The 8195-nt window shown below is 46.2% G+C and overlaps 1 protein-coding gene across 1 annotated transcript in view; it reads left to right on the top strand.

The window, feature by feature from the left end:
* The first annotated feature begins 216 nt into the window (after window positions 1-216).
* LOC139280065 (uncharacterized) overlaps window positions 217-8195 on the top strand; it is a 69090-nt gene continuing 61111 nt past the window's right edge. The window contains exons 1-2 of the mRNA XM_070899547.1: window positions 217-297; window positions 4282-4322. The gene's annotated coding sequence lies outside the window, so the exon portion shown is untranslated. The remainder of the gene's footprint in view (window positions 298-4281; window positions 4323-8195) is intronic.

Genomic DNA, 8195 nt, shown 5'->3' with positions numbered 1-8195 from the left:
CGACGAGTTGCTGATCGGGCGGGCCCCACCGCCGAGAAGGTAAGGGTGGTGAGGCGAGAGACGGCGAGGCAGGTAGGCCACTCGGCCCGGGATAGGGGCGGCGAACATCGCGACGTCCCTTTGGCCAGGAATAGGGTTGCCAGGAGACAGGATGCGCTGGGAGGGCCAGGAGCTACTGCGCACATTCGCAGACTCCATTGCGCACGCGCACAGCTGCCGGCACTCTTTCCGCCCCCAGCTGCTGTGTTGAGCTGCGCCAACTGCTAAACAGGCCTGCTGAACACCGAGAATTGCGAGGCAAGTTTTAGGCGGCTTTTAATTCTACAAAATAGGCGGGCCTCTCGGAGGTGCGCCGTTCTGCGGGACAGCCAAAACTTGGGTCCAGAAAGGGGCCTTTAGCTCATTGCGCCTGTGTTTGGTCTCTGAAAGGGCTTATCTATTTAGTCCTGTTCCCCTGCCCTTTATCCATAACCTTTTAATTTTTTCTTTCATCCACTTCCCTTTCAAAAGTTAATTATGAATCTTGCTTTCAATCCATGTCCGAACAATACATTATCCTATTTACCTTATCAAATCGACGCTGTCTGTCCTGTACGCAAGAACTGGTGATACAAGTGTTCTTGAGGAGAAAGACTGGGGCTTCTGCCTGTTAAAGATTCGTGACTTTTATTGAGGGCAGATTTGAAAGTACAACATTTATATAGTTTCATGGGGGTTGTGTTGGCACTCGACCTCGCGCTCCGATGTCACCATCGGCAGCAATTTAGGCAGAGAGAAAGACAGTATATGTGGCCATAGGGAGGAGGGCCAACAGGGCTATCAACAGGAGACCTTACCCTCCCAGGGTATTCCGGCAGCAGTTCTCCTACATCAATTTAACTGAAGAACAGTGTGTTTGAAGGCTGCGCTTCACCAAGGACGTGGTCACAGAGCTCTGCCTTCTCTTGCAACCAGACCTCGAGCCTCAGACCAGGGCAGTCAAGGTTACCATCACGCTCAATTTCTAAGCCAGCGGATGCTTCCAGTGTGCCACAGGAGACATCTCGAGTATCTCCCAGTTTGCGCCCATTGCTGCATTCGCAAGGTTACAGATGCTCTCTACAGAAGGAGAAGGGATTACATTTCCTTCTCCATGACCAGAGAGATGCAACTGGAGTGTGCATGTGGCTTTGCCAGGATAGCGGGCTTCCCATGGTGCAGGGCTCCATTGACTGCACCCACGTCACATAACAATCCTGAGGTATTCCGTAACCGCAAATGCTACCACTCATTGAATGTGCAATTGGTGTGTGACCACATCTTCACCGTCAATGCCAGCTATCCTGGCAGCAACCACAATGCATTTATCCTGCACCAGACTGGTGTGCCAGTTCTGATCTAGCCACCACATCACGTTCACGGCTGGCAGCTGGGAGACAAGGGCTATCTGCTTTCCACCAGCTCATAATAAAGGACGGTATTCAATTAAAAAGGCATACAAAGTGGCCAAAACTAGTGGGAGGACAGAAGATTGGGAATCTTTTAAAAGCCAGCAAAGAATGACTTAAAAAAATGATTAAGAAAGGGAAGATAGACTATAAAAGTAAGCTAGCACGAAATATAAAAACAGATAACAAGAATTTCTATATAAAAAGGAAAAGAGTGGCTAAAGTAAATATTGGTCCCTTAGAGAATGAGACCAGGGAATTAGTGATGGGGAACATGGAGATGGCAGTAACTCTGAACAAATATTTTGTATCACTCTTTATGCGAGAGGACACAAAAAATATCCCAACAGTGGATAGTCAAGGGGCTATAGGGGGAGGAGGAATTTAACACGAAGGAGGTGGTACTCAGTAAGATAATGGGACTAAAGACAGATAAATCCCCTGGACCTGATGGCTTGCATCCTAAGGTCTTAAGAGAAGTAATGGCAGGGATAGTGGATGCATTGGTTGCAATTGACCAAAACTTCCTGGATTCTGAGGAGGTCCCAGCTGATTGGAAAACTGCAAATGTAATGCCCCTATTTAAAAAAGGAGGCAGACAAAAAGCAGGAAACTATAGACCAGTTAGCCTAACATCTGTGGTTGGGAAAATGTTGGAGTCCATTATTAAAGAAGCAGTAGCAGGACATTTGGAAAAGCATAATTCGATCAGGCAGAGTCAGCATGGATTTATGAAGGAAAAGTCATATTTGACAAATTTGCTCAAATTCTTTGAGGATGTAACAAACAGGGTGGATACAGGGGAACCAGTGGATGTGGTGTGTTTGGAATTCCAGAAGGCATTTGACAAGGTGCCACATAAAAGAATACTGCACAAGGTAAAAGTTCATGGAGTTGGGGATAATATATTAGCATGGATAGAAGATTGGCTAATGAACAGAAAACAGAGTCAGGATAAATGGTTCATTCTCGGGTTGGCAATCAGTAACTAGTGGGGTGCTGCAGGGATCAGTGCTGGGACCCCAACTATTTACAATTTATATTAACGACTTGGAAGAAGGGACTGAGCGTAATGTAGCCAAGTTTGCTGATGATACAAAGGTGGGAGGAAAAGCAATGTGTGAGGAGGACACAAAAAATCTGCAAAAGGATATAGACAGGCTAAGTGAGTGGGCAAGAATTTGGCAGATGGAGAATAATGTTGGAACATGTGAGGTCATGCACTTTGTTTATTTAAATGGAGAAAAATTGCAAGGTGCTGCAGTACAGCGGGGCCTGGGGTTCTTGTGCATGAAACACTAAAGGTTAGTATGCAGGTACTGCAAGTGATCAGGAAGGCCAAAGGAATCTTGGCCTTTATTGCAAAGGGTATGGAGTATAAAAGCAGGGAAGTCTTGCTACAGTTATACAGGGTATTGGCGGGGCCACACATGGAATACTGCATGCAGTTTTGGTTTCCATATTTACAAAAGGCTATACTTGCTTTGGAGGCAGTTCGGAGAACGTTCACTAGATTGATTCCAGCGATGAGGGGGTTGACTTATGAGGAAAGGTTGAGGAGGTTGGGCCTCGACTTACTGGAATTCAGAAGAATGAGAGGTGATCTTATCGAAACGTATAAGATTATGAGGGAGCTTGACAAGGTGGATGCAGAGAGGATGTTTCCACTGTTAGGGGAGACTAGAACTAGCAGACATAACCTTAGAATAAGGGGCCGCCCATTTAAAACTGAGATGAGGAGGAATTTCTTCTCTCAGGATTGTAAATCTATGGAATTCACTGCCTCAGAGAGCTGTGGAAGCAGGGACATTAAATAAATTTAAGACAGAAATAGACAGCTTCTTAACCCATAAGGGATTACGGGGTTATGGGGAGCGGGCAAGGAAGTGGAGCCGAGTCCATGATCGGATCAGCCATGATGGTATTAAATGACGGAGCATGCTCGAGGGGCCATATGGCCTACTCCTGCTCCTAGTTCTTATGTTCTTATAAATCCCCTCCACAACCACAACACTCCTGCCCAGCACTCATATAATGCAAGCCATGCCGCCACCAGGAACATCACTGACCAGACCATCGGAGTGCTCAAGCAACAGTTCCGTTGTCTTGACCGCTCGGGAGGAGTCCTCTAGTGCTCGGTTGAGGGGCTGCCTCTTTTCATCGTTGTGTGCTGCATATTGCACAACTTGCCCATCATGAGGGCACAGCCATTGCCACCAGGGATAGCTCCACCACCTCAGGAGGAGGAGGGCAAGGAGGAGCTGGGGGATGAGCAGGACATCCCATGGCAGTGTCAATGGGTAGCACACTTGCCTCTGAGACCGAAGGTTGTGGGTTCCAGTTCCACTCCAGGGATTTGAGCACATTGTTCTAGGCTGACACTCCAGTGCAGTGCTGAGGGAATGCTGCACTGTCGGAGGTGCTGTCTTTCGGATGAGACGTTAAACCGAGGCCCCGTCTGCCCTCTCAGGTCAACGTAAAACATCCCATGGCACTAAAGAAGAGCAGGGTAGTTATCCCCCATGTCCTGGCCAATATTTATCCCTCAATCAACATAACAAAAAATCAGATTATCTGGTCATTATCACATTGCTGTTTATGGGAGCTTGCTGTGTGCAAATGAGCTGCTCTCACATTACAACAATGACTATACGATAAAGGAACTTAAATGGCTATAAAGCACTTTGAGACATCCAGTGGTCATGAAAGTCGCTATAGAAATGCAGGTCTTTTTTCTTGCAGGGACAAATAATCTTGAAAGGCTCTGCTTCACCCTTCCATTCTGTATTACAGCTACCAGGATGCAGTCACTTTAGCTCCGTTAATAATAATGGTTTTGTCATGGTTTACACAGGTCTCAAGATTTTTCCCAGGGTCGGCATCTGGTTTTGGATTGTAAGTAGAATCGATATATCATTGGGGAATAATAAAAATGCTGTTTTATTAACATTGTCTTATAATTCTGTGTTTTTTCTTAAAGGAAGTTGTTTTGTGATTTGCTCTGGGAAACGATACAAATCTGATGTTACGTCAGCAACTCTGCCGGATTCCTTTTGTTTCTGTCTCCTGCTAGGAAGCCTGATTTTCTCTTTTTTCAGCCAGAAACACAGGCAGGTTTTTTCCTTTTGAATGGTGTCTTCTGATTTTCTGTGGCATTGCTCATGGAGTGCGTTTCTAGCTGTTTTCAGCCCGGTCTGTCCCTTTAAGGCTGACGCAGGGGAGCGGCCGAAATGGGCACATCCTTGAGATAGATTACAGGAAAATTGTCGAGGGAATTTAAAAACTATTTTTTGCACTTCTGAGTACAATATCAGAACTGTAACATGACCACTAAATGCAAGACTTTTTATAGGCTACAGAAGAGATTTACTAAAATGGTTCCGGGGATGAGGGACGTGAGTTATGTGGATACACTGGAGAAGCTGGGGTTGCTCTCCTTGGAGCAGAGAAGGCTAAGAGGAGATTTAATGGAGGTGTTTAAAATCATGAAGGGTTTAGACAGAGTAAATAAAGAGAAACTGTTTCCAATGCTTGAAGGGTCGATAGACAGAGAGAACAGATGTAATGTGATTGGCAAAGGAATCAGAGGCGACACGAGGAAAAACATTTTTACACATCGAGTGGTTAGGACTTGGAATGCACTAACTTATTGGGTGGTGGAGACAGCAGCATTCAAAAGGGAATCGGAAAAATACTTGACGGAGAAAGAATTGCAGGGATATGGGGAAAGAGCGGAGGCGTGGGACTGACTGGATTGCTCTTTGAATGAGCCAGTGCAGACTTGATGGGTCGACTGGCCTCCTTCTGTGCAGTACTATTCTATGAATGATTCTATATATACCTGTGAAATCTCCCATGGTATGTAATGCGCAATGTATTATTATGCTGCTAAGGTGAAACATAAGAGCATAAGAACATAGAAACATAGAAAATAGGTGCAGGAGTAGGCCATTCGGCCCTTCGAGCCTGCACTGCCATTCAATGAGTTCATGGCTGAACATGCAACTTCAGTACCCCATTCCTGCTTTCTCGCCATACCCCTTGATCCCCCTTGTACTAAGGACTACATCTAACTCCTTTTTGAATATATTTAGTGAATTGGCCTCAACAACTTTCTGTGGTAGAGAATTCCACAGGTTCACCACTCTCTGGGTGAAGAAGTTTCTCCTCATCTCGGTCCTAAAGGGCTTACCCCTTATCCTTAGACTGTGACCCCTGGTTCTGGACTTCCCCAACATTGGGAACAATCTTCCTGCAGCTAACCTGTCTAAACCCATCAGAATTTTAAATGTTCCTATGAGATCCCTTCTCATTCTTCTGAACTCCAGTGAATACAAGCCCAGTTGATCCAGTCTTTCTTGATATGTCAGTCCCGCCATCCCGGGAATCAGTCTGGTGAACCTTCGCTGCACTCCCTCAATAGCAAGAATGTCCTTCCTCAAGTTAGGAAACCAAAACTGTACACAATACTCCAGGTGTGGCCTCACCAAGGCCCTGTACAACTGCAGTAACACCTCCCTGCCCATGTACTCAAATCCCCTCGCTATGAAGGACAATATGCCATTTGCTTTCTTAACCGCCTGCTGTACCTGCATGCCAACATAAGAATTAGGAACAGGAGTAGGCCATCTAGCCCCTCGAGTCTGCTCCGCCATTCAAAAAGATCATGGCTGATCTGGCCGTGGACTCAGCTCCACTTACCCGCCCGCTCCCCATAACCCTTAATTCCCTTATTGGTTAAAAATCTATCTATCTGTGATTTGAATACATTCAATGAGCTAGCCTCAACTGCTTCCTTGGGCAGAGAATTCCACAGATTCTCTAGGAGAAGAAATTCCTTCTCAACTCAGTTTTAAATTGGCTCCCCTATATTTTGAGGCTGTGCCCCCTAGTTCTAGTCTCCCCGACCAGTGGAAACAACCTCTCTGCCTCTATCTTGTCTATCCCTTTCATTATTTTAAATGTTTCTATAAGATCACCCCTCATCCTTCTGAACTCCAACGAGTAAAGACCCAGTCTACTCAATCTATCATCATAGAGTAACCTCCTCATCCCCGGAATCAGCCTAGTGAATCGTCTCTGTACCCCCTCCAAAGCTAGTATATCCTTCCTTAAGTAAGGTGACCAAAACTGCACGCAGTACTCCAGGTGCGGCCTCACCAATACCCTGTATAGTTGCAGCAGGACCTCCCTGCTTTTGTACTCCATCCCTGTTCCTTTAATCCCACAAAGTCTAATTGCTGTTAAGTTAAACCTTGGTGAGTTCACACACAGGTTAGTTAGGAACCTGAAGATATCATGGGTCCAGAATTTCTATTAGTGAAGAGTTTCTCTGTACATTGAAGACACCATTTTTGGCCCCCGCCACAAACTCCTACCCTCACCACAGATTCCATCCTGGTCATTGTTTCAGCCTGAATCAGATTGTTTGCAGTCTAGGCATCCTGTCCACCTCAACATGAGCATCTCACCCCATATTCTCTCCATCTCATAGACCATCTACTTCTATGTCTGTTAAATCGCCCGACTCCACTTCAGCACATGTGCTATTGAACCTCTCAGCCATGCCTTTGTCATCTGCAGACACTTTTCCAATGCTCTCCTGGCAAACCTCCCATTCTCCATTCTCTGTAGATTTCAGATCCTCCTGAACTCTGCTGCCAGTTTCCAATCCTGCACCGTCCCACTTGCCCATCACCCCTGTCCTCAATGGCTTGCAGCTCCCCAACCTTGTGAATTCAAAATTCTCACCTTTGTGTTTAAATTCCTGCATGGTCTCACTCTCCAACCTCTGTAACATCCTGCAGACTTGCAACTCCCCATGTTCCCCCAAACTCCGTCAATCTGACTCTAGTGTGTAGTGCTCCCTGCCCACCCCACCCCACCCAACCCCACACTGGTCGCACCTCCATAGGCGGCCATGCCTTCAGCTGCCTGGGCCCTAAGCTCTAGAGATCCCTCCCTGTACACTTCCACCTCGCTCGCCTCGTTTAAGACCCTCCTTAAAGCTCATCTCTTTGACCAAGCGTTTTGATACAGTATATTGCAGATAAATGTGAGGTTATCCACTTTGGTGGCAAAAACACGAAAGCAGAATATTATCTGAATGGCGGCAGATTAGGAAAAGGGGAGATGCAACGAGACCTGGGTGTCATGGTACATCAGTCATTGAAAGTTGGCATGCATGAACAGCAGGCGGCGAAGAAGGCAAATGGTATGTTGGCCTTCATAGCTAGGGGATTTGAGTATAGGAGCAGGGAGGTCTTATTGCAGTTGTACAGTGCCTTGGTGAGGCCTCACCTGGAATATTGTGTTCAATTTTGATCTCCTAATCTGAGGAAGGATATTCTTGCTATTGAGGGAGTGCAGCGAAGGTTCATCAGACTGATTCCCGGGATTGCAGGATTGACATATGAGGAGAGACTGGATCGACTGGGCCTATATTCACTGGAGTTTAGAAGGATGAGAGGGGATCTCATAGAAACATATAAAATTCTGACGGGACTGAACAGGTTAGATGCAGGAAGAATGTTCCCGATGTTGGAGAAGTCCAGAACCAGGGGACATAGTCTAAGGATAAGGGGTAAGCCATTTAGGACTGAGATGAGGAGAAACTTCTTCACTCAGAGAGTTGTTAACCTGTGGAATTCTCTACCGCAGAGAGTTGTTGATGCCAGTTCATTGGATATATTCAAGAGGGAGTTAGATATGGCCCTTACGGCTAAAGGGATCAAGGGGTATGGAGAGAAAACAGGAAAAGGGTACTGA

The sequence above is a fragment of the Pristiophorus japonicus genome, chromosome 14, assembly GCF_044704955.1.
Source record: "Pristiophorus japonicus isolate sPriJap1 chromosome 14, sPriJap1.hap1, whole genome shotgun sequence".
NCBI classification, from domain to species: domain Eukaryota; kingdom Metazoa; phylum Chordata; class Chondrichthyes; family Pristiophoridae; genus Pristiophorus; species Pristiophorus japonicus.
The sequence above is the reverse complement of the archived record's forward strand: the minus strand, read 5'-3'. Positions and strand labels throughout refer to the sequence as shown.